Source organism: Stegostoma tigrinum, chromosome 7, assembly GCF_030684315.1.
Source record: "Stegostoma tigrinum isolate sSteTig4 chromosome 7, sSteTig4.hap1, whole genome shotgun sequence".
Taxonomy (NCBI): Eukaryota; Metazoa; Chordata; class Chondrichthyes; order Orectolobiformes; family Stegostomatidae; genus Stegostoma; species Stegostoma tigrinum.
Genome location: NC_081360.1, coordinates 63632734 through 63658607, shown reverse-complemented (window position 1 = coordinate 63658607; position 25874 = coordinate 63632734). Strand labels below are relative to the sequence as shown.

General features: G+C 39.5%; 1 protein-coding gene across 15 annotated transcripts in view; it reads left to right on the top strand.

Annotated features, from left to right (window-relative positions):
* csrnp3 (cysteine-serine-rich nuclear protein 3) overlaps positions 1-25874 on the top strand; it is a 273625-nt gene that overhangs the window by 208168 nt on the left and 39583 nt on the right. For 2 of the 15 annotated variants that reach the window (XM_059647334.1, XM_048535097.2), the window contains 2 exons: positions 18842-18876; positions 24403-24463. The exons of 10 other annotated variants lie outside the window; for them this stretch is intronic. The gene's annotated coding sequence lies outside the window, so the exon portion shown is untranslated. Of the gene's footprint in view, positions 1-603; positions 639-18841; positions 18877-24402; positions 24464-25874 lie in introns of those variants that run through there. 3 more of the 15 variants (XM_048535095.2, XM_059647333.1, XM_048535107.2) reach the window with 2 other exon arrangements.

The following is a 25874-nucleotide window of genomic DNA, read 5'->3' as shown; positions in this document are numbered from 1 at the left end:
TCTGTAGAATCTTGCAAAATAGCTAGGAAGCAAAGCATTTCATAATGACAAAAACGTTTAATGCTGTTAAACACAAAATGTACTAATGAGCATTCTGTTGTTGGTAATATTATAACTGAGATATATGAGGTTTGTTTTTCAGCTGTCCTGATTCAGAAATCATGTAGGCAGGATCAAATCACAAGTATATTTATGATCATGTATTGTGTGCCATCTGATTTTAAAGGCAAGTCTACGATTATCAACATTTCTGACAAGAGATTATAAACGTGACAGACTAATGGTTAATAACACTACACTGTTGTCATTGTGTGATTCTCTGTCGGTATTAAATTAGATTTTCTCAACTGGGACAACAGATGGGACACGACAACTAATTTCAGTATCCTTAGGGTTGGGAAAACCAGGCAGCATATTCATTCCTGATTGCCATCCAGGTTTGTGCCAGAATGCCTGCCGTTATGAACATCAAGACCGTGTTTGAAGGAAATGTGCTGTGACCAAATAGCTGGCTGATATTCACATACTGTGAAGAATGATCACTTGTGTGAGGTGTTGTAGAGCTGCCAGTGTATGTGGAACAGTACTGCTGTACATGGTGAGACCTTGGGGTTGTTGTGGAAAAACAGTGGAAAATTGTAGGTATATAATTTTAAAAATGTGACTGTTAATCCTGTTACAGGGAATGGAAAGTGTATTCTGAACAATGAATTATATGGTTGAAAGTATTTATTAAAGTGGATGTCATCACCTAAACCCATTACATCTGTATATATTGTTATAATGACAAGCAACCATAATTGGCAGCTTGAATCTGAGATGATGCTCTTACATGTGAAAAGGGAGGCAGCTGTTGGCCTCTGCTCAGTACTTAAAAGATACAACAAAATGAATGTCTCGGAGCACTACATGGTCTGATGACTTTGTCTGCAGCCTGTCGGTTTTATTTCTGTGCAAGGAGGTTCTTGGCCATACAGGCACTTAATGTAGAATCATTTGATGTTGACATATAATGTGAAGCTATTAAGTTTTCATTATTCAAAGAAGATTACAAGCATTTGTTGAAAATAGCCATGTTTAGATTCGAAAGGAGATTGACCAGATATTTAGTTTAAAATATTTAACAAAATATTTGGAGTGCCAACATTTCTCCCAGCATGACACTAAAGATTTATGTTATTTTTAGATTATACCTACATAGAGAAGGAAGAAAACAAAATTTTCCCAAGTGTGTAAATTATTTCACAGGCAACAAGAAGCCACTATTGTAGAGTGGAGAAGCCTGAACAATTTATGTGCGCAGAGCAAAATGGCATAAAGAGCAACTATCGTTTCAAGATGGCATTGACACAGGGTGACTCTTTGTGAGCTCTCTACAGCAGATCTTATTCTCACATTTCTTACAATTGTTCTGCACTTTTAACCCAAAATTCCAAGTTCTTGCTTTGTCTATACACCCCATGATCTGTATGGCCTTGTTTGCTGTGAATTGCCTGTACTGCTCTCAAAACAAACCTTTTCACTGTACTTAAATACATGTAACACCAGCAAATCAAATTAAATCGAATGAGATCCATGATTAGATAATTTGTATTAGTGGTATTGATTGAAATGTAAATATTTGTCAGAGCATCGAGAGAATCCCTCACCCATACTATTTATTGGGATATGGCAATCTTTTACGCACACCTGGGATCTTACTTTAGCATTTCATTGGTAACGAGGCATGTCTGGTAGTATTCCCTCTGTGCTAAAGTCTCTGGAGCATGGCTTGAACCTACAATCTGCTAACTCTAAAGTGAAAGTGACTATCATTAAGCTAAGACAGCGTTTCTAGATCACAATATCCACATGTACTGATTTGGATTTCGATCCCTGTTTTGAAAAGTACTTTTTAATCTGGAGAAATAAATATTCATGCTGATAGAGAAAGAAATTGGGAAAGCTGTGATTTGAGAAAACTAAAGACTTTTGAGGCTATAACTTAAGGTCTATCAGCAGTTTAAAGCCAAAGTCCAGATTTAAAATTATGAAATCCTCTAATCCTCACTTCTTAAAAAAAAGTTTTCATCCTATTTACACCATTGACATGTGCCATTCCCCACTGAGGCAAAAATAAGATGGCGTCATCTCCAGCCTTTTCTAATGCTGTTCTTTAAACACACACTGATACAAGGTGCGTAAGGATAGCTTGCTCACTGATTCTTTTCCTGAATGTGGAGCTGCATTCATCTTCCAACTTTATTTTCTTCTTGATGCCAGAATTGGACTTAGGAAGATCAAGTGTTGAACAAATACATGGAAAAAAAATGGAAATCAAGAAATTGAGATATTTTGTATTTGAAATATTACATTTATTTGTGACATGTTCAATTTTTCCTTTGTAAGCTAAATTACCAGTGTTATGGTATATCCATTTGGATGACCAAGTAAATTGGAGTATTGAGTAGCGTTGTTGATGATGATGATGATAATAATAATAATGTTAGTAAATCTTCAATCATTGTTAGAAGTGAGGCAAACAGAAAAACTGGAACATTGATGCTGAATGTTTTGTGCTATAACCAAGATGTAGCTTGAAATATATAAAGCTTACAAAATAAAACAATTGTCTATAAAAAATGTAGACAAAGATCATTGTCAGAATGACTGAAACAGCAAAGCATTTTGTTTATGGTCTTCCCCAGTTCTGTCTGAGTAAGAAGCCATGTTTCATCTATCAAAAATATGTCTTTAAAAAAACAAGTACAGATTTGATCTAAAATTAATTTTATTCTGTTGGCTGTACTCTAAAACAGTGCATTATTGATTTTGTGCACAAGTGAACAAGAACTGGTTGAGCTCAAAACTACTATCATTGTATCATAATATACCATAACGTAAATAAGAACCTGAGGCCAAATCTTCAGCCCCTGAACTACATAAATGTGAGCCAAAAATGAGAGTTAGGAAAACCAGATAGAATTGGCAGAAATGAGATTTTCAACACAAAAAAAATGTCCAATTCTGCAACCAAGTTTTCAGAACGGAGACAAGAATCTTGCTAGTTGTGGGGTGAGATGTCTGTTTGGAGCCATTTGAATATGTAGCTTGCGACTTGCTCCACCAGGCCTCCATCTTGGAAACTAGACCACACCACCTCAGGGCCCAATCCATTCGAAATGACCACTTAAACATACACACTGAAATTGGCATCAGACATGCACCATCTACATGGCACATCTTTGACTCACTTACAATACACTTCTCCACTTTCAGTGTTGCACTTTGGAGCATACTGGGACCTTTGCAGCTGCTTTGCACAGAAGGACAGATATCTATCTCATGGGTTGGACCGGAATGCCCTTGAGCATTTCTCACTTGCTGCCTTACCATTCATTCACAATGTGCTCGCCTGAATGCTCACAGCATCTCTGCCTTGCCTTTTGGTGTATTACCCACACAGCCACAACTTAAAGGCTTACAGTGCATCTGTCCTGTCTTGCTGTGTAGTGCAGGTAGTGCCAGGCAGCTTGTCCTGGTTGTCAGCAGTGAACAATCTCCTTTCAACACCATGTGCCTACAGTGTACTCAGCAAATACAATGCAAATGCTTCAACCAAATGGGCATTTCTCCAAATCTTAGAGGAGTTGTCATCCAGTCAGGCCAAGGGAGACAGCCTTCAATTGGGGTCCTGGCACAGTGAGGAAAAGGCATCCTCCAGTATTTATAAATTACTTGGCCATGGTCAGCCAGGGTCGTACCATCCTGCTATAGTCCAGGAAGTGTGCCACGATTAGTCCTGGCGATAACCTTTGCAATAGTCCATGGAGATTATTAAAGGCCATTTGTGTGGTAGGGAGATTGGAGAAGATAGTTGTGGGGATTGAGGTGGCATGCTGGGATATAAAGGTGACAATCATAAAGAATGTAATCTCCACAAACAAGGGACAGAGAGTCTGTAATGCATCTGGGTTACTGCCCTGTGGTTGGTGTTGCCATTCGTCCCAACCATCCTGCATTTGTCAGGGACTGCATGATGGTTGTCATGACTAAGCTGTAGGCTACACTGAGCACGGGGGAAAGAATAGCACTCCCTTAGACAGGGTTCTAAGATGGTATAATGTTAAGTAAGGTTGATCTGTGCAGCTTGGTTCTTAAATAGCAATACATTTACAAAGGTGCACTTGTATTTGCAAAGAAATATCAGCCATGCCACCTATATGCCCTGAGAGGCATTTTTATTTTTGTTATCTTCCCCCTATGCACACAGTGAAGGACAACTCTTGACTGTCAGCATTTGACTAATGCATGGCTGGGCTTTTTAAAAAAAAAAAGTGCCGGTGCTGGGAATCCCTGGAGGATATTACAGTGGCAAGTACTGCCTCTGGCAAGAGGGAAGATAGGACAAGAGAGAAGCCATAGAAATATAATGTATAGGGAATGAGGTGAATTTCAGAGAATAGTGTGGGAAATCTTGCAAGAGCTCACTGGGAGAAACCCTCTGTGAAACTTTAACATGTAGCAAGTCTCCTTTTAAAAAAAATCAGCCTCATTCTCAATGTCCTTTTTACTAAAGGAGTTGCATATTTTATCGGGATTTTTAAAAATCTGATAGTGTCCATTTATTTGTTGGCTTTTAGTAGGATTGAGAATGAGGACAGATGTTTAGAGCTGCAGGTGTACTGTTAGGTTGTCATGTATTTCTCCAGGGTGTTAAACACTCCATTAGATGGAGCATATGTGCAAAATGGTGCACAGTTCTCATAATCCTTAATCCTTCTGTGTTAAACAAGGCGATTGCTACACCTGGTCATGAGTGTTGCCTTTTATATTTGTGGTACAGAGGACCCATCTGCCTCAAACGTGAACATATTCCCACTTCTTTCTGTATGCTGGAAAAACTGTTGTTCTGTCATCTGACCTCTGATAACACTGTTCAAGAGAACATACCTTGGTGGAATAGGTGGGCACGTGACAGATCAAATTTAATATCAGCTGAATGAAATGATTCATTTTGGTCAGAAGACTGATGAGAAGCAATATAAAATAACGGATATAATTCTAATGGGAATTCAGTAGCTTGTGCATATATTGTTGGAATGTGGAAGGACAGGTGAGGAAAGTGATTAGTGAGCCATAGAATCCTGCAATTTAAGAATAGAAACATAGAGTACAAAAGCAAAGACATTAGGATAAACCTGAATAAGGTCCTGCGTCAACTTCAACATTTTTTCCTTTTTTTTCATGGGTAATGGGCAGTCCTGACAAAGCCAGCATTTGTTGCTCATCCCTAATTGCCTTTTGAGAAGCAGGTGTGAGCTATCAGTGTAGGCCATTTGTTTTGGTACACAGTGCTGTTTGGGCGAGAGCTTGATCCAGTAATATGATGGTATTTCATGCATCTGCTGCCAATGTCCTCCTTGGTGGTCGAGATCTTGAATATGGAAGGTGCTTTCAAAAAAGCCTTGATAAATTGCTGCATTGCTTCTTGTAAATGGTACACACTGTTACCACTGCATGTCAATGATGGAAAGAGTGAATGACACCCCACCTTAAACAATCATAGGGATTATTTTATCTCAAAGACCTCAACTCTAAATTCCTGCATTTCCACAATAGTCTTTCATCCCCTTGGTAATCAAGAATTTATCTATTTCTGCCTTGGAAAAATATTCATACATTCTGCATCCACTGCCCTCTGAGGAAGGGAACTCCAAAGACTCCAAACCCTGTGAGGGGAAAACAAAAGTTTCCTCATCTCTCCTTTTATTAAAAAAAAACTATGATCTCTAGTTCTAGACAGTGCAGTTGCCACCAAATTTATGTAGCTGGTCCTTAGCAACCTCTGGCCAATAGTAAGCCACCAGAATCGAGCAATAAGCAGTAGAGGTAGCTGGTGTACATGCGACTAGAAATGAGCAACTCTCATCTAAGGAAGACGAATGGGAAAATCAAATGACAGATTTTGCAGTGTCACCTAAGGAGGATGAGGTTTATTTGGGTATGGGATGGGCTGCCACACCTTTTATTGAGACCATTTAAGAGCAGAATTGCACCCCCAAATCCCATAAAGAACGGTTTTAACCGTACTTTGGAGTGAAGTCAGCTGTTGAACCTGGTCGGAAAGACAGGAGTTTAAGTGCCCAGGCCAGTCGGAATTCATCCCATTTATACCCATTCGTACTCATTCAATGTGGACCCAACTTAGGCTGCCTGTTTCATCCACTGCCAAACTCGTAGCACTAACTAAACATTAGTTCCAGATATATGTAGTTACACAAAACTGCTGTTTTTAACTGCTAACCCACTTTGTTTGTGTTTAGCAGAGAGAATTCCAAATTTTCGTCATAAATTAACATAGCAGGAGGAGGCCATTCAGTCCTTTGAGTCTGCTCCACCATTCTTCACAATCATGGCTGATCGTCCAAATCAGTAGCTGAATCCTGCTTTCTCCGCATAACCTTTGATCCCCTTCACCACAAGTACTATATCAGTTGCCTCTTGAATGCACTCAGTGTTTTGGCATCAACTGCTTTGTTTGGGTGAAGAAACATCTCCTCATCTCCTTCCTAAGTGATCTACCCTGAATCCTCAGACTGTGATCCCAGATCTAGACATCATCAGGAACATCCTCTCTGGATGTACCCTGTCTAGTCCTGTTGAGTCTCTGAGATCCCACCCCCTTGTTTGTCTGAACTCCAGTGAAAACAATCCTTACCTAGTCACTCTCTTTTCGGATGTCAGTCCCACCATCCCCAGAATCAGCCTGATGAACCTTCGCTGCTCTCCCTGGAGAGCAAGAGTATCCCTGCTCAAGAAAGGAGACCAGAACTTCTCACCAAGGCACTGTAGAACCATATCCCTGCTCCTGTCATCAAAACCTCTCGCAATGAAGGCCAACATACGATTTGCCTTCCTTACTGCCCAGAGAGCAAGTGTACTGAGAGTCCTGCAATGTATCTGGGGCATTGTAATACTAACCACTGAACACCAGCAACTAACTATAAACCTCCACTTGACGCCTGGAGGCGACTGAAGGCATCCAGAGACATGAAAATCCAACAGGGGCAACACCAGCAGCATCCACCACCATCCACAGCAACAACCTGCTCGCAAGGACCACTAAGAGAAGAAAGAAAAACCAAGGTACTCACCAGGCTGGTCCCATGCATCTAACCGCATCAATGCACACGACAAAACTGACTGCGACCGGCACTTGTGGATCTTCACAGAGTCCTAGCCACAGCGAGAGACTACAGACGAGCCAGTCAAAACTGTGCTTCACCCCAGGCTGAACATGGGACTCCACTAACGAACACATAGAAATGGACGCAATATACAGACCACTGTGAAAACAACGGAACCAGATGCGGCAAGACCATCACACCAGAGGAACATAAATCCAGAAGGAAGCAGTACAGCAACGCTTCAGTTAGAGGTAGCACTGATGATGTTGGCTGGAAAGGTAATGAAACATCTCTACAACACAGAACAACTGGCTTGGCGAGCTAACAAACAACTGCATCCACGACCCGAGCTACAAATTTTTGCTAAGACCTTAAAATCTGCTATGTGGTTAAACATATTACTTTTCCATGAAGCTGAAAAGGCTGTAGAATATTTTGATCCAGAAACAACCTGCAATTAACTTCCAGGTGTGGTCTCGTAGCTCCCCGTTGTGTAACTGGATATTTGACTTCCTGACTCAGACTGCAGTCAGCACAAATAGGTGACACAGCAGCTCCACCATAATCCTCAACACTGGTGCCCTGCAATGCTGTGTGCTCGCCATAGTATGCTCCTTTATACACTTGCGACTGTGTGACCAAATTCTGCCCCAACTCCATTTACAAGTTTGCTGATGACACCACCATTGTAGGTTGGATCTGAAACAACAATGAGACCAAATGGGATTGAGTATTTAGTGATGGAGTGTAAAGCCAACAATTTCTCTATCAACACCAGCAAAATGAAGTTATCTGGTCATTTGACTTCGCGAAGCATGCCCCTGTCTGTGTCAATGGTGCTGAAGTGGAGATGATCAACAGTGTCAAGTTCCTGGAAGTGGTGATTGACAACAATCTGTCCCAGTCCACCCACATCAACATGACAATCAGGAAAACACAGCAACAGTTTCACTTGTGTAAGAGGCTAAGGAAATTTTGACATGTCCACAAGGACTCTTACCACTTTTTACAAGATGCATCATAAAAAGCATCCTATCCGAATACGTCACAGTGTGATAGTTGCTACAGAGATTTATGAGCACCGCCCAGTCCATCACACAAATCTGCCTTCCATTCATTGACTCAGTCTGTGCTTCCCACTGCCTTTGGAAAGCAGCCGACATAATCACAGACCCTTCCTGTTCCTAGTTATGCTCTTTTCCACCCTTTTCCATTGGGCAGAAGATAGAAAAGTTTGAATACACGTAACATGGGCTTCTTTTCCACTGTTAACAGACGTTTGAATGGACCTCTCAAATGATCATTCTGATCATACTCTGCACTTTCTCTGTAACACTAATCTGCAGTCTTCTGTTACCCTGATTGCATTTTGTACAGTATGATCTGCCTGTATAAGCATGCAAAGCAGCACTTTTCACTATGTATCTCAGTACATGTGATAACAATAAATCTATCAATCAATTTTTCTTTTCAACACAAGCTGCTCACAATCCAAAGGTCATTTTCAGTTCACTGCTCTAAACCAAAACTTATAAAAGAATAAAGTTTTTTAAAAAAGTGTGAGGTTCTATCTCCATAAGAAATCATTTAACTACTTAATAGATGAAGAAAAATTGAATTTAATTCTACAGTCCTCAACAACAAGGAGTGGCACTCTAATATTCACTAGTCACCCGGTTAAGCAAAATTTTATACTTTATAATCTCCTCACACTTAATAAATTACAAACATTTCCTGAATGTTTGAGTAATGTGCTTCAAATAAATTTTAAATATTCAATATGTGCTGAAAAACTGGGCCTCAGTTATTCTTAGGTGCATAAGAATAACTTGCAGTATTTTAATTAAATTCTGAAAGTGATCTCACAAATCTTATGGTGAAAGCTACAGTATGCTAATTATGCTCTTATTATGCACATTCTTGATTTCATAGACTTCAAGCATAACTAAATAGACGAAGGAACTTCAGGGCTGACTGTAACAGTATTCAGATTTTTTTTGGCATCAATTTTCACTTTTCTCATTTACTTGCTGGGATACTGTTTTGCAGTCGAGCAGGGCACCATTGGAACCTTGCCCAAATGGGTGTTCTTTATTTGTGAGTGTTTTCAGGCTATTTATCCACAGGGGCATCATGGTCAACTCTAGTTTTGATCTTCATGAATTTATTTTATGCATTGTTTCTTATAATAAACATTTATTGCCCCATCTTAATTGTCTTTGAGAAGAATATATGGACTCATCTCCAAATTTGTTGTGGTCATGTGGTCGAGGTATATGCTCAGCGCCCTGAAGGTGGGAGTTCCACACTTTTGATCCGGTGACAGCGAAGGGGCCCCTGCATTGTTTCAAGACAAGGTGGTGTGTGATTTGGATGGAAAATTGCAGGTGGTGGTGTTCTGATGCACTGCTGCCGTTGTGTTGCAAAATAATAAAGATGCATGTTTGAAAGATGGTAAGATAAAGCAGTGTATCAGGTAGATGGCATGCCATCTGCTGCTACCCCCATGCCCCAATAGAGGAAAGGAAATGTAGTGAATGTGTAAGAAGATAGATGGAATGCTGAATAAACAGACTGTTTGGTTTTTTTTAATAGTATAGAGCTACTTGAATGTTCTTGGATCTGTACTCATTCAGGCAACTGGTGAGCAATCAATCATGCTCTTGACTTAGAGTCATACAGCATGTATACAGACCCTTTGGTCCAACCAATCCATGCCGAACATAATCCCAAATTAAAGTAATTCCTCCTGACTGCTCCTGGCCCATATCCCTTCAAACCTTTCCTATTCATTTAAACGTCCAAATGTCTTTTCAATGTTGTAATTGTACCTGCAGCCACCACCTCGTCAGAAAGTTCATTTCACATGCAAACCACCCTCTGTGTAAAAAAAAATGCCACATGTCTTTTTTATTTAAATTTCTCTCTTCTCACCTTAAAAATATCGCCCTAGTCTTGAAATTCCCCATTTTAGGGGAAAAAAAACAACCACCACCAACTCTATCTACACCTCTCATTGTTTTTATTAAATAATCCCAGCCTATCCAGCCTTTCCTTATAACTATAACTTTCCATATCCAACAACATGCTGGTAAATCTCTTCTGAACCCGCTCCAGTTTATTAATATCCTTCCTATAACTGGGCAACTAGAACTAGACACAGTATTCTAGAAGAGGCCTCACCACTGTCTTGTACAACTTCAACATAACATCCCAACTGCTATACTCAAAGACTGAACGATGAAGGCAAACATGCCAAACACCTTTTTAACCATCCTGTGTATATGTGATGCAAATTTTTAAAGCATTCTATACTTGCACCCCCAGGTCCCTCTGTTCTACCACACTACCAAAAGGTTTGTTGTACCAAAATGAAATATCTCTCATTAATCTAGGTTGAATTCCATCTGCCATTTTTCAGTCCATTGACCAATTTTGATCAAGGTCTCTTTGTAATCTTAGAAAATGTTCTCCAGTGTCTACTATGACACCAATTTTGGTGTCTTCCGCAAACTTACTAACCATGCCTTCCCCAACACCAGGTCCAGTATGGCCCCTTCCTGAGTTGGACTATTTACGTACTGCTCCATAAAACACTCCTCGATGCTCCTTACAAATTCTGCTCCATTTAAACCCCTAACTCTAAGTGAACCCCAGTCAATGTTGAGAAAATTAAAATCTCACATCGCCGCCGCCCAGTTAATCTTATATCTTTTCCTCAATCAGTCTACATATTTGTACCTCTATCTCACGCTCGCTGTTGAGAGGCCTGTAGTACAGCCCCAACATAGTTACCGCGCCCTTCCTATTTCTGAGCTCTGCCCATATTGCTTCACTGCTCGAGTCCTCCGTAGTGCCCTCCTTCAGCTGTGATATCCTCTTTGACCAGTAATGCAACTCCTCCGCCCCTTTCACCTCCCTCCCTATCCTGCCTGAAGCATCTATATCCTGGGATATTTAGTTGCCAGTCTTGCCCTTCACTCAATTAAGTCTCGGTAATAGCAATAACATCATACTCCCAGGGGGTAATCCAAGCCCTGAGTTCATCTGCCTTACCTACTACACATCTTGCTTTAAAACAAGAGGAGCAGGAAAGTGAGATAGCATTTTCCTTGCCTTCCTAAACCATGCTCGCTCTGCCTATTCAATTTTTGCCAGTCTAAATAAGCATAAGTTCTATCTTTTATAATCACCTCCAACAATTTACCCACAACTGAAGTCAGACTCACTAGTCTATAGTAGCCTGATTTCTCCTTACAACCTTTCTTAAACAAAGGCACGACATCAGGCACCTCACCCATAGTTATAGATGCAAATATTTCTGCAAGGGGCCTCACAGCTTCTTCCTTTATTTCCCACAACATTCAGGGATACATTAGATCAGTTCCCAAAGATTTATCCACCTTTATATTCTCTAAGACCTCCCAAACTTCCTCTTCTAACTGTTTTTAAAACATCAAGGTTTATTTCTCTGCATTCTGTAGACTCCATTTCTTTTTCGACAGTAAAAACTGATGCAAGCTATTCATTTAATATCTCTCCCATCTCCTGGGGTTCGACACAGAGATGACCTCCTTGATCTTTGAGGCCCAACACTCTCTCCAGTTACGCTCTTATTCTTAATGCATTTGTAGAATTTCCTTGGATTATCTGCCAATGGTATATCCCCTCTCTGTCATCCTGATTTCTCTCCTAAGAATACCCCTACACTCTTCATATTGATTAAAAGATTCAATTGAACCAAGTAGTCTGTGTCTAAAATACGATTCTCTTTTATTATTGATGGGAGCCTTAATATCTCTATTCATCCATTGTTCCTTAATCTTACCATCCTTACTTTTCGTTCTAACACGAAACATGTTGCCTCCGAGCTTTGATCATCACACTCTTGAATGCCTCCCACTTATCAGACGTCTTCTTGCCTGTGAAGTCTACTGCAAGCAACTTCTGAAAGTTTTTGTCTCCTACCATTAAAATTTGCATTACTCCAAATAAAAACTTTAACTTTTAATGGAAGGTTTATTTTTTTCCATAACCATTTTGAAACTAATAGAATTATAATTACTAGACCCAAAATGTTCCTGCGCTTTTACTTCAGTCACCTGCCCTGCTGTACTGCCCAAAAGAAAGTCTAGTTTTGCTCCTTTTCTTATAGGAGCATCCACATATCAATAAAGAGAACATTTTTGAGCACATTTTACAAATTCTTCTCAAGGTTTGGAAAATTAAAATCTCCCATTATTGAAGCTTTATTATGCTTACGTATATCTGAGATCTCTCTACATACTTATTTCTCACTTTCTGTTGTACTATTGGGAGGCCTGTATACAATCCCATCAAAGTAATCTCTCCTTTCTTGTCTGTAATTTCTACCCATGTCTTTTCACTGGATAATATTTTAGAAATATCTTGCCTAAGTACATCCATAATGTATTCTTTAATTAAAAACACCACCCCCCCCCCCCCCGCCCCCCCCCCCACTATAACCTTTTTTTCAAACTTCCTTTTCAATCCTTCCTATAGCATCTAAAACTGGGAACATTGATCTGCCAGTCTCGTCCATCTGTCGGACAAGTTTTTGTAATAACTATGACGTCCCAATCCCATATTCTTAAACATGCCCTGAGTTCACCAGCCTTACCTGGAAGACACCTTGCTTTGAAATAAGTGCAGTTTAGTCCTTCAAACTTACTACATACTCTGACTCCATCCCGTATTTCATTTTTTTAATTGATGTGCTGTCCTCGCATTCAGAACCCACCCATCAATCCTTCCATTTACACCGCTACTTATACTGATAGACAAGGCAAGTTGATGAATTCTAAAGTCTCCTTTAATAGAATGACCAAATCTCCCTGCTAAGATATTGGTTTCTTTCCAGTTTAAGTTAGACCCATCCTTTTTGAACAGAGATAACAAGGTATAGAGCTGGATGAACACAGCAGGCCAAGCAGCACCAGAGGAGCAGGAAGGCTGACAGCTTGGGCCTAGACCCTTCTTCAGAAATGTCTGTCTCTTTGGTGCAGTTGGTTAGCGCATTTGGCTACTAACTGAAAGGTTGGTGGTTCGAATCCACCCAGAGGTGATGAGTTTCCTTTCTGAACAGATCCTTTCTATCCCAAACGACATTCCAATTGTCCAAAAGCCTGAGTGCCTGAACAATACACCAGCTCTTCAGCCATTGATTTATTTCATTTACTCTATTGTTCCTTCCTTTGAGTTTGGCATTGGGAGTAAACCAGAAATTACTACTTTTAAGGTTCTATTTGTTAAATCTACTATCTAACCTCTTACGTTTACCCTGTATTGCTTTAATTGTTTCCCTAAAAGTGTCATCCCTGCCAACGTATACAATAATTCCTGTTTCTCAGTCTCACTTTTAACTATGTTTTTAACATTTGGTAATGTCCTTAATCTTAGCACCAGGAAAGCAACCAACCATCCATCCTGAATTTATGCTCACTGCCACAGAATCGCTTATCTATGCGCCTGACAAGAGAGTCCCCTATAACAATAATTCTTTTAAACCTTGCCCAACGCTGCCTAACATAAGAATCGTTCTATGTGTCCATTAACTGACTGGCCCTTCCATTTTACTGTGAGAAACTATCCCCCCTCAACTGAACCAAATACTGAAAATCTATATAACTGATCCTGCTGGGTAATAATTTTTCAAAATCTGCAAGCCACCTCACTCTGTCCCTTTTATATGTGGCCTTCATAACATTAAGCCTCAAAAAAAGTTTCAGTAACATCTTAAATATAAAACAAATTACCTTACATTGCATACAGAAAATAATGTCAGAATGGATAAAGCTTAAAAGTACATATATAGCAAACAAATAAAAGCTAAGTAAAATCAACCACTTAGATGAATAACTGAATAATATTGATTCCTCGTCGATAAATAACTTGACGAAAAAATAACTTTCTCCGGAGCTGGCCACATATACGACTCTCCGGAATTTGGCGCTGGATGTCATTGACAGCCTAACCCCTGGTGGGGAAACTGTTGTGGGGGAAGCAATTCTGAGGGACTTAATGAATCTGTACTTGGCAAGGCAAGAATTAACCGAGAACAGTCAGTGTAGTTTTGTGAAGGGGACGTCATGTCTGAACAAGCTGAATGAATTTTATGAACAGGTTACCAAGTATGTAGATGTGAACAATGTAGTCTGCTTAGACTTCAGGGTTTTGATAAGATCCTGAATGGGTGACTGATAGTGAAGGTAAGAGCCCATTGGATCTGTGGAAATTTGGGTAATTGGATCCAGAATTGGCTGAGTGTCAGGAAGCAAAGGGTGATGTTTTAGGGATAATGTTTTAGGGCTGTTTTTTAAGACTGGAAGCCCGTGTCCAGTGGGGTTCCACGGAGATCAGTGTTGAGGCCCTTGTTCTTTGTGGTGTGTGTGTGTGTGTGTGTGTGTGTGTAAACAACTAAAACTTGAATGTTGGAAAAATTTGATCAGTAAGTTCCTGTCTGTTATGAAAATTGCTGAGGTGATAAATGATGAGGAGGAAAGCTTTTGATCACAGGGGGATATAGAGCAACTGTTCACATGGACTGATCAATGGCAAATGAAATCTAGCTAAGTGTGAGGTGATGTATTTGGGAGGGGCAAACACAGTAAGGGAATACATTGTGGACAGCAGGACCTTGACAAGCATGAGAATGAGTGGGATTTTGGTGTTCATGCTCACCATTCCCTTAAGTTAGAGGAATACATGGGTAATGCTAAGGAAGGCTTATGTGATGTCTTTATTACTTGAGGCATGGAGTTTAAGAGCAGAGGGGTTAATTTGGAGTTGTATAAAGTATTGCTTAGGTCACAGCTAGAGCATTGTGTAGTTCTTGAATTCATATCGTAGGAGTGATGTGATAGCATGGAGAGGGTGCAGAAGAGATTTACTAGGATGTTGTTTTTGCTGAAGAGTTTTTAATTATGAAGGGGGACTGTTTTCCTTGGAGCAGAGAAGACTGAAGGGGACGTGAATGTGATTAAAAATTATGTGGGGCATGGACAGGATGTAATTTCTCTCCTTGCTGGAGGGATCAGTTACCAGGAGGCATGGATTTAATGTAAATGGCAGGAAATTTAGAGAGGATGTAAGGAATTTTATTTTCACGTAGAGGGTAATGGGAATCTGGAACTCTGTGCCCATAAGGGTGGTAGGGGCAGAAACCCTCAGAACATTTAGGAAGTATTAAGGTGTGCATTTCTGTTACCAAGGGGCAATAGACTATGTGGGCCAAATGCTGGAAAACGGTATTAAAATATTTTATTAGAGATAATGGGAACTGCAGATGCTGGAGAATTCCAAGATAATAAAATGTGAGGCTGGATGAACACAGCAGGCCAAGCCGCATCTCAGGAGCACAAAAGCTGACGTTTTGGGCCTAGACCCTTCATCAGAGAGCTTTTGTGCTCCTGAGATGCTGCTTGGCCTGCTGTGTTCATCCAGCCTCACATTTTATTATCTTAAAATATTTTGTTGTTTGTTTTTGTCCAGCTCAGACTTGATGGACCAGTGGACCTTTTTCTGTGCTGTACACCTCCATGACTTTGTGGTAGGATTTAGAGAGTCAGAAAGTGTGATTTGTGCTCAGAGGCTTCTCTTAGCATTTTAACCTCTGACCTTGTATGATTAGAGTACCTGCATATCTGGTCATGCTCTCAGTCAGTGGTAACACAAGGATACTAATGTGGGAGTTTCAGCAATGATATTGATTTTGTGTGTCAATGGAAGATATTTAGGTTCCTCTTGTTGGAGATTACACTGCCTGGCATTTGTGTGGCCTTCTCCCTGCAACCTTTGATTCTCTTTCAATATAGAATTGTTCTTATTGGTTATGTTGAAATGATACTGAACACTACTCAGCAGAAAACATTCATATCTCAGACGCTATGAGGAAAAGTAGGTCATCGATGAAACAGTTGAGCATTACTGGCCTTAGGACTCCTAGCTTGAAGCACTTGTTCAGAGATGTCCTGGAGCTGAGTGGTAGTGCCTCTGTCTCAGAATCAGGAGGCCCACATTCAAGTCCCCTCTGCTGTTGAGAAGTGTAGCTTGAGTAGAAAATATCAATGCATAGTTCAATATTGTAGCTGTACTAAGTACATCAGGTTTTGTTTGATTGGAGTTTGTCCTGGCAAACTCTCCCACAATTCTCCTTGAAATTGGAAGGTCCCTTGTAGCTTAATAGTAAAGTGAACATTATGCCAAGCCATGAATTTATGGATTATGGATGAAATATTTCTGCAGATGCTGATGATCCACAGTGCCTGGTGATTAATTAGTTTTTAGTATTAGATCTGCTGTGAAGTTGTCATATTTAGTGCACTTTACCTCAGGATAAACAGTAAACCTTCAGGCTTGGTTTTTATACCCCTGACAAGTGTACTTTTAAGGGGCAGAGAGTGTAGGAAGTGCTCAAAATAGGGTGGGTTCTGGCCCAAACCTCGGTAAAACTTGTGAAATGCTTAATTGGCTGTGGTGTTTCCCCTGCTCACAACACAGACTTATTTTGCTTTTACAGGTTTTTTTTAAAAGAGGCAAAGGAAAGAGATCTGCAACCTTTAGAGGTTGCTCTGTGGGCACACATTTCTCCCCCTCCTCCACCCAAACCACCCCACTTGATTGATTAACCAGCAGCTCCAGAATAGTAAAAACCAAAAGAACTGCGGACACTGTAAATCAGGAACAAAAAGTTGCTGGATAAGCTCAGCAGGTCTGGCAGCATCTGTGGAGGAAAAAACAGAGTTAACGTTTCGGGTCCAGTGACCCTTCCTCAGAACTCAGCTCCAGAATATTGTTCTTCCTCCTACTGAAAGATGGAAGTCCCACTTGGCAATACTTTAACCCCCTCACAACTATTAAATCTGCAGAGTGGGCCTCTTTCAAACCTGTTGGGTAACTGCTGACTTTCCTTCCAGAAGGTCAAGTTGTTTTCTACCCCTCAAGAATCGTGTGGTGGCTACTCCTACCAATAGTGCTACTGTTGCATTTGCATGTGAAAAATGAGATTGAGTCCCATCTGTCGACTTGTAGTCATGTTTTCCTGTGAGGACACTGTTGCAAACTGGCAGATTTTGTTTCTGTCTTCAGCTGAAGAGTGTTGTTACCAATTTTAGCCCTTCTACCTGTCACTAGCTAAAATGACACAGGGCATAATTTGAGCTTGAGGCTTTCTTGGTCCAGTGGCTTCTACCATTGGTGGAACGGAGTTTCGGAGTTGCGGTTTTCTTATCAAATGTAAAATTGTTACAATAAAGTTCTTACTGTAGAGGGCATGAGAGAGAAAACACTTAATTCTTTTTACTGTTTATCCCAATTTACAATTTCCTAAATAGGATACTGAGTTGTTGACCCATTGTCCCCCTTGAATAGGAAAGTTCAGAAAACAGTTGGTGGGAACAATTTGCCAAGTAAACCTCTTGCCTAGAGATTTTTCAATTGGAAGCCCAACAAGAATAGGAATAAGAACTGTTATTTCATACATTGTAGTCGGGCTCTTGACTTCTTGAGGCTGCTCCACTGCTTGATAAATAATCCCAGATGTGACTGTATTCTTAATTCCACTTTCCTCCCTACCCCAAAATAAACTTTTTCTCCCTCATGGATCAAAAATTGAAAAGTAAACTTGTATTCCTGAAGCATTCTTCTTTTTAAAAAAATTATAGTGCAGAAAACTACCAGGTTGTTTGTTGCTGACAAGAATTTTGTTATTTAAAACAAAACACAGGTGTATTGTCTACTTTGACCAGAACAATTTTGTGAAAGACTAACAACTGTAGATGCAAAAATGTAGGATGGCAAGATGACGGCCCTCTGATTTTCCTCTTTCCACTTGCCCATATACAAGCCTCAGGCAAACGACTGGTGGTTCCAAAGTTCAAGACATAATTGTAAGAAGCCCATGTTATTAATTCATGCAGTAGTAGCTGAAATCAAGCTGGCATGTAGGCATACCTTTTCCCTTAGTTGATTTTTTTTTGTTAAATCCCCAGACAGTAAAACACTGGCATGTCTGAACGTTTCAGACATTCCTCCCATGTGATTGCACGGGGAGTCTGAGTCAGACTGGAGCTATTCAGCCAGCAGAAGCTAATGATGCTCGGTAGAGTGTTCCTCTGCTGTCTTTAAACAATGAAAACATATGGTGCTAGTATTTCTCTGTGTTGGGAAGCATAACCATCTCAGGTGTGGAGAGACATTGGTGTTGCTGAATGAATGCATGCCATTCAAGGTACTTATTATCTTGTAATGCAAAAGATTGTATTGAACAGCTCATATGAAATAGAGAAGTTAATAATATCTGTAGTAACTGTTCAGCACTGTTGTTGAAGCATAAAAAAGGGGAATATTATCAAGTGTAATTTGTACGTACCTATATGCATGCAATAATACATTGGCATTAAAACATTTTTAATTCTCTTGTAATTCTGTTGAGGTACAGTAAAAAGACTAGAAATATGCATTAGGTGTATTAAAAATTAGCACATGTTCTATCCTAGCTTCATCCCATGGATTAAAAAAAATCTACCTTTCAAATTACAAGTTCCTCAAATTGCATTTGTTCTTGGTAACTTAAAAGCTCAAGGAACATGCCACAAGTCACCATCTGTGTCATTTTCCTCATATACTATTTGCACTTATTTTGTCATCTGCAGATCGAACTTGCAATTTGCCACTGTTGATTTGCAAGGTGAGAGGAATGTTTATTTCACTTTTTAATGTTTGCATTCTACTGTTCAGGTAGCAAAGGTTCATTCCAGCTTCCATTAACTATATTGTACAAGATGCTTCAAACAAGTTAGCAAGATGTTTTAAATGTAATTCTACATTGAAATAGCAATAATTTTATAAAGTCTTGAGTGTTCTGCAATAAATACTGAAAATAGAAGGCAGAAATACTTCATGCTAAGTCTTGGGTATTTTGAAAATTTAAATCTAACAGGCTTGTTTAAAAATAACATCTTTTTTAAAAAAAATCTACACTTCTTTTAAAAAAACTAACGTGACATTTGACCTGTAGGTTGTCCTTGTCATCTTTCTGAAGTTAGCTTAAAGATATGACACTTGATAAGCTTAATGTGAATTAGGGCAGCTGAGAGGTAAGTCTTGCTTTTATATTCAGCTTCTGGAATATGAAACAGATAAAAGATTTCACAGGCAGAACAAATGCTGCAGAGGGTACATTAACATCATCATTTAATGTATCTTTATGAACTAATAGGATTTTGACATGTAAAATATTATTATTGTGACTATTGGCTCATGAAGTAAAAATATGTTTTTTCTTGCTATTTTCTGCATGTTTTATAATAATCAAGGTACTAAAAAAATTGCCGTTCATTATGGGTATGAATTGGCTGTTATAAAGCAAACCCATAGGTTCTATTTATCTTAATGATTCAAGTTTAGAGCAATCATGTGACTTTTAAAAAAAAATACGTGTACTTTCATTCCTCTGGTGCTATTTCAGCTCTTTTTTTTTTAAGTAATTGGTCTAGCCCAGTTAATTGTACCCTGTTCTGAATCAGTCGAGACTAAGGATATGGTGGTGTGGTAACAACCACCAATGCATCATGAATGTTGTCGTGGGAACAACCAACTCAAAGGCCATAAACCAATTCTCTGCATAGCCAGATCAAAAATGCCTGTTTGGCAATTTATCTTGTGTAATACTCTCTTATGAATTCTTTAAAGAAATACTAATAGGGTGTATTGTTTATGATCAATACCTAATATCCGTGGTTCCTACTAATAATGATGATGCTGGTTTTTCATCAAAATTTTTCATTTTTAAAATTATAAGTTACTTATACTGACTTAATAAATACATTTGCAAAACAATTCAATGAGGGAGGAATCTTGTTGCAAATTGCCACTTAAAAAATGTCTGATATCTAGAAAATATATGATCCTGGCTTCAAAACTATATCACATTGAAAATGGAAAATTGAATCACTTTATTGTAAAACTATTGTAGAATTAAAGGTATATTTCCTGACTTACTAACATTGTAACCCACCTACATGTTGTTTTGAAGAATTTTTTTTACACACTAGCTTGGTGATCTAATAATCATTCTGCTAATTATTATAGTTTTTGAAATATTATAACCTTCACTTAGTGATCACTTTGAAAGCAGGTCTATGTTCTATTTGGTTCTGAACATAACCAATATTTGTCTTTTCCATCTATGAGTTATGCTTTAAGATTATGTTGTTTGATGTGTCATCTGTTAAATGCAATTGTGTTGCAATCCTTTCCCTGTGTAATCTTTAAGTGCAAAAGCCAAATTGTATTTTCAGATCCCTGGTGCACCTTCACGGATCCTTTCTTTGATACCATGATTCGATGATTGCTGTTGCTGTAATCACTGATGAAAGTCCTGTCATTCATTTTCATGTCTAAACAATGACAGCAAAACAGGAGAGGTTGAGAACTATTATAACATTAAACATTCACAGTGGCTCAGTGGTTAGCACTGTTGCCTCACAACGCCAGGGGACCTGGGTTCAATTCCACCCTTGGGCAACTGTCTGTGTGGCAGTTTCCATGTTCTCCCTGTGTCTACCTGGGTTTCCTTCGGGTGCTCTGGTTTCCTTCCACAGTCCAAAGATGTGCAGGGTAGGTGGATTGGCCATGCTATATTGCTCATAGTATTCAGGGATGTGTAGATGAGGTGAGTTATAGGGGGATGGGTCTGGGTGGGATGCTCTCAGGATCAGTGTGGACTTGATGGGCTGAAGACCCTATTTCCACACTGTAGGGATTCTTAAAGAAAAATCATGCTTTTTAAGTCATTTGGTACTAGGATGCGGTGGGAAAATTAAATGATTACAGACTGCAACTTGAAGTGAAGTAGACAAACAAATAAAATTATACCAGCAACCTCATGACAGTAATAATTTCAAAGATGTGTGTTTAGCTGAATATTTTACCTCCTAACTGTAGAGTTCAGGAAACCACTTAAATAAATAAACATAATGTTCACAATGCCAAAATGCCTTCTGGCTATTCAAAGCTAATTTTTTTTATCATAGTCCACCTTGTTGGTAAAATTCAATCTACGACCTATCAAAAGGAAAACTACTAAACAAGCACATTGCTAAAGAATGGGAAAATTTCTCACCAATAAAACTTAGCTAAGTAACTAACTAACATTTTCAGGGAAAAGATTAAAGAGCTAGCTATCCTCAAATGTTGAATATATTCATAATATTTTTGGCAGGTTCCAATTATCAGGTTTACTGAAAAGGAGCTGGTGGACTTGTCGAATCAAAAATATTTTAATTGTTCTGAACTGCTTTACTCATTCTGAGTTTGCTTAATTTAAAATGAAATTTGCAGAGTGCTTGATGTCTGAAAAGTGATTCCATTTGGATGAAGAGTACAATGCACTAGTTATGCTTGGCACAAAGTGACCTAAAGCTGCAGTTTGAAAAGAATTAATATTTTAAAAATGCCCCATGGAAATTATGCCATCTATTTTGATGGACCCAACAGATATATTCCTGCTCTTCCTAGGCCTTCAAAAGGTGTCCAGCCTGATGTTGCTCAATCAGCATTGCTTACTCCTCTCATCTGACCTCTGACCCCTTGCCTGTTGTAGTATAAAAACGATTAAATTTTGGCTCTACTGTTGTCAGTGAGGTGCAACTAGGCTTCACATTGGCTCAGAAAACCAGTGGAGTGATTGCTCCACGATATTATTGCCATTTTTGGAGGATACTGGAAAATTGAATCCTTTGGATGGAGTATAATGTGGGTGATGGGGACATGATGCCTGCAGCTGAAAAGCGTCAAGAGGTCTGCATCATCTTTCTTGGGAAGGACACCCTGCATTAAATGCACTTACCTGGACAGCTAGTTTTCTCTGGGGTTAAGGACCTTGGGTGTGAATGTCTTTCCTGCTGAGAACCTCCTGGCCAGTTATGGGCTGGCAGCTGTCCATTGCTCAATAATTTCATGAGATGGTTGCTGCCAGTAATACACGAACCCAAATTCAGAATCACCAGTGGATCTAGGCAGCCAGAGGATGATGGTGGTGGGGGGAAGGATCATGGACTGGGAGTTGGTGGTTGCAGACAGATCAGCAGCATGGGAGAGGGGCAGATTTCTGCAGACCCCTTCCACCCTCTCGATGCAAGGTTCCTCAATCAGCATGACCTAATGAACATTTCAAGTACTTTTATATGTATCTCAGATTTCCAGCATGCACATTATTTTGCTTTTGTTCTCTGGCAAAAATGAACAAAGACCTGAATTTCAGAAGAGAGTTGAAAACAGTTGCCCTTGTCATTTCAGGCAACAGGGAGTACTAGCAAAACTGAAGTCATTGGGAATCAGGGAGTAAACATTCCATTAGTTAGAGCCCTATTTAGAACAAAGGAAGATGGCTATTGTTGTTTAATGTCAATCGCGTCAGCAAACGATGTGATTCACAAGTTCTTCAAAATAGTGCCTTGAACTTCCTCATCTTTGTTTGCTTCTTCAGTGACTTTCCCCTCTCAACATAAGACTTTTACAAAACTCCCTGGATGGTTTTACCTGGATGGAGAACTCCTTGAAATCATTGACTTCTGAGTCACCTCTTTGTCTGCTCCAAACTTCAGCGCAATTTAAATTGGTAGACACTAGCTTGCCCCCACCTGAGGTTTTTGTATGTCCTGTTGTGGCCTTTTCCAGACTTGGCTTGCACTGGGTTCCTGGTTCGACTTTACTTGAACTAGAAACAGTCCAGTAACGGCGCTGAGACCAGATAGCTGAAGAGAGACGGCCTTCCACTCCTATTGAGCTTTCTTCAGATTGATTTCATGCTCCTCAGAGAGATACAGAGCTGCCACATGCAGTGCATTTGTCTTGATGTATTATTGTTACATACTGAGATAAAACCAAAAGCATTGTTTTGCAGCCTAACCAGTCAAATCATTATCTTTCATAAGTACATCAGGGTAATAGAACAGAATGCAGAATATAACGTTTCAGCTACATAGCAGGTGGAGAGAAAGACCAACTGAATATGAGAGGTCAATTCATAAGCCCGATAGCAGGGAAGAATCTGTTCTTAAATCTGTTTGGTGTTTTCAAACTTTTGTATCTTCCGCCCGATGGAAGAGGTGATATATGCTGACTTTCAGTAGCAGAGATTGAAATTCAATACCCATTCATATCTACCCATAAAATTTGTAGTAGTGATTTTCACTGATGACTGACTGCACATTGTTCATCATTCCTAAGGTACTGAAGTCATCTGTTTCAGCATGCATTAATGCTGGATAATATTTCAGGGTGATAATTGGCATGTAATGTTTGCACCAAACAAATGCCAGATATCATAGAATCACGAGTGTGTGGAAGCAGGCTATTTGGCCCATCAAGTCCTCACCAATACTCCAAAGAGTATTCCACCCAGACCCACTCCCTTCCCTACCCTGTACCCCACATTTCTCATGGCCAATCCACCCATATTTGAATTGTGGGAAGTAACCAAAGCAGCCAGAGGAAACCCATGCAGATGCAGAGACGTGTGCAAACTCCACTCAGACAGTCACCTAATGGTAGAATCAAACCCAGATCCTTGGTACTGTGAGGCTGCAGTGCTAACCACTGAGGGCACTGTGCTGCATGACCATCTCCAAAAAGGGAAATATACCCATCTCCGTTGCCATTTCAATGAAGTTATCATCACTGAATCACTTCCTATCAATATTTTGGGGATCATCGTTAACTAGAAACTTACCTGAACAACCAGAAAAATGCAGTTGCTTAAAAAGCAGGTCAGAGCCTAGGAATTCTATGGAAAGCAATACACATCCTGATACCAAAGCATTTCCAGCATCTAAAAGCATAATCAGGATGTGTTGTAATACTCTCCACTTACCGAGAAGAGTGGTGCTCAAGCAATACTTGTTACCATCATGACGTGTATGAGATTATTACGTACTGTGTCTGTCATTAATTTAAAGTGAAATTTTGACCTGTTCTGAAGTCTGCCTGACAAGAAGTTAGGGTGATTTGATTGCTGCACTTGAAAGGCTGCCGAGACTATTTCACCGGAAATAAGGTACTAGGTGTTTATGCCTGACAAGCAACCAGAACCCCTTCACTATAAAACAAAGAAATTTAGTTTTGATGTTGTAATTTTATATAAAAAATATACATTCATGCTGTGTGGCTATCTCTGGTTGGGCCAGTATTTATTGCCTATTCCTTGTTGCAGAGAAGGCAGTAAAAATCAAACGTGTTGTTTGGGATCTGGAGTCACGTACAGGCCAGACCAGGTAAGAATGGCAGTTTCTTCCCGAGTGGGCCACAATGAACCAGACGTTTTTTTTTCCCAACAATCAACAACGGTTTCATGGCAATCATTAGGCTCTTAATTCCATATTGTTATTGAATTCAAATTCCATCATCTGTCATGGTGACATTGGAACTGGGGTCCCCGGACTATTACCTTAATCTCTATATTAATAGCCTAGTGATTATATAAGGCCCTTTTCTCCTCATTTTAATTATCTATCCAAAATGTTTATGCTGTACTTACAACCTTACCTTAAATTTAACATCCAGTCATAAGACGAGAGAAGCACCCACCAATTACCTGCTTGCTGTCTTTCACATTTTGATTTTGATAAAGCTGCTCCGTCATTGTCTGTCTGCTTCTGGGACCACTCCTCACTGACTGCTCCTTTAAACAGCACTGCTACTGCTCCTGAATCCCACACAGCTTCTCTGCCAATCTCTCCATCTTCGCTGCTCCTTTTAATTTCGCTTTCCACGCCCACATACCATTGTCACAGGTTTGTCTGCTTCTTTGTCCTTTTGGACCTGCTGCTCTTTTTAACATCACTGCCGCCATTCCTGAGCCCTACACAGACCTACTGTTGATCTTTCTGTTTCTGAGATCCTGGAGGCAAAAAAAAAAATCAGGCTATTAATACTATTGTCACTGGGAGTGTGCTTGACTATTCTGCAAGACCACTCAGATCAAATAGCATACCTCATGAAATCTGTGTCTCGTCAGACATCACTTTTCTATGAGGCCCATGGAGCTATGTCCGCTATCCTTGACATGCTGGTTGCAACCATTCTATCTTAGCTCAGAAGAATTTATGAACTGCAGTATATTTTCTTTAAAAAGCACAAAAAAAATTAGAAAATAGATAAAGTGCATTACTCTAATGCAGATATCGACTGCAATATAGGCATGCTGGATTCATTTATTTCCTTTTGTGAAGTAATTTTTTATGAGTCTTTTATTTATTTCAGCTCAAACTGACTGGCAGCTTACTGCCAATAAATCTTATTTTGCAGCGCAGTTATATCTCTTCAATTCATTTATTGAGGTGTTAGTTCTTTAAAGCATTATTTACCCACTTTTGTATTAAATGTAGCTTTCAGTGTTTTGTAGATAAAATGAGGTGGTGCAGAAGACAGGCAGCTAATCTGATTATGTCAGTTTGCTACCATAAGGATTGGTTATAATTACCCCAATGTATATTAAGTAAGGTCAAATATGGATGGTAAAGTTTATTGTTTTGAGGGTCATTTCCTCTCCGTGTTGCCAACTGGTTATTATGTCATGGCTGAAATGGAAACCGCAAGTTAACATTCTCAGTGCCATGTAAGTATATCATAAGTTGACCTGAATGACCAAGACATTATTATATAATTTCAAAGTTTATTATTTGA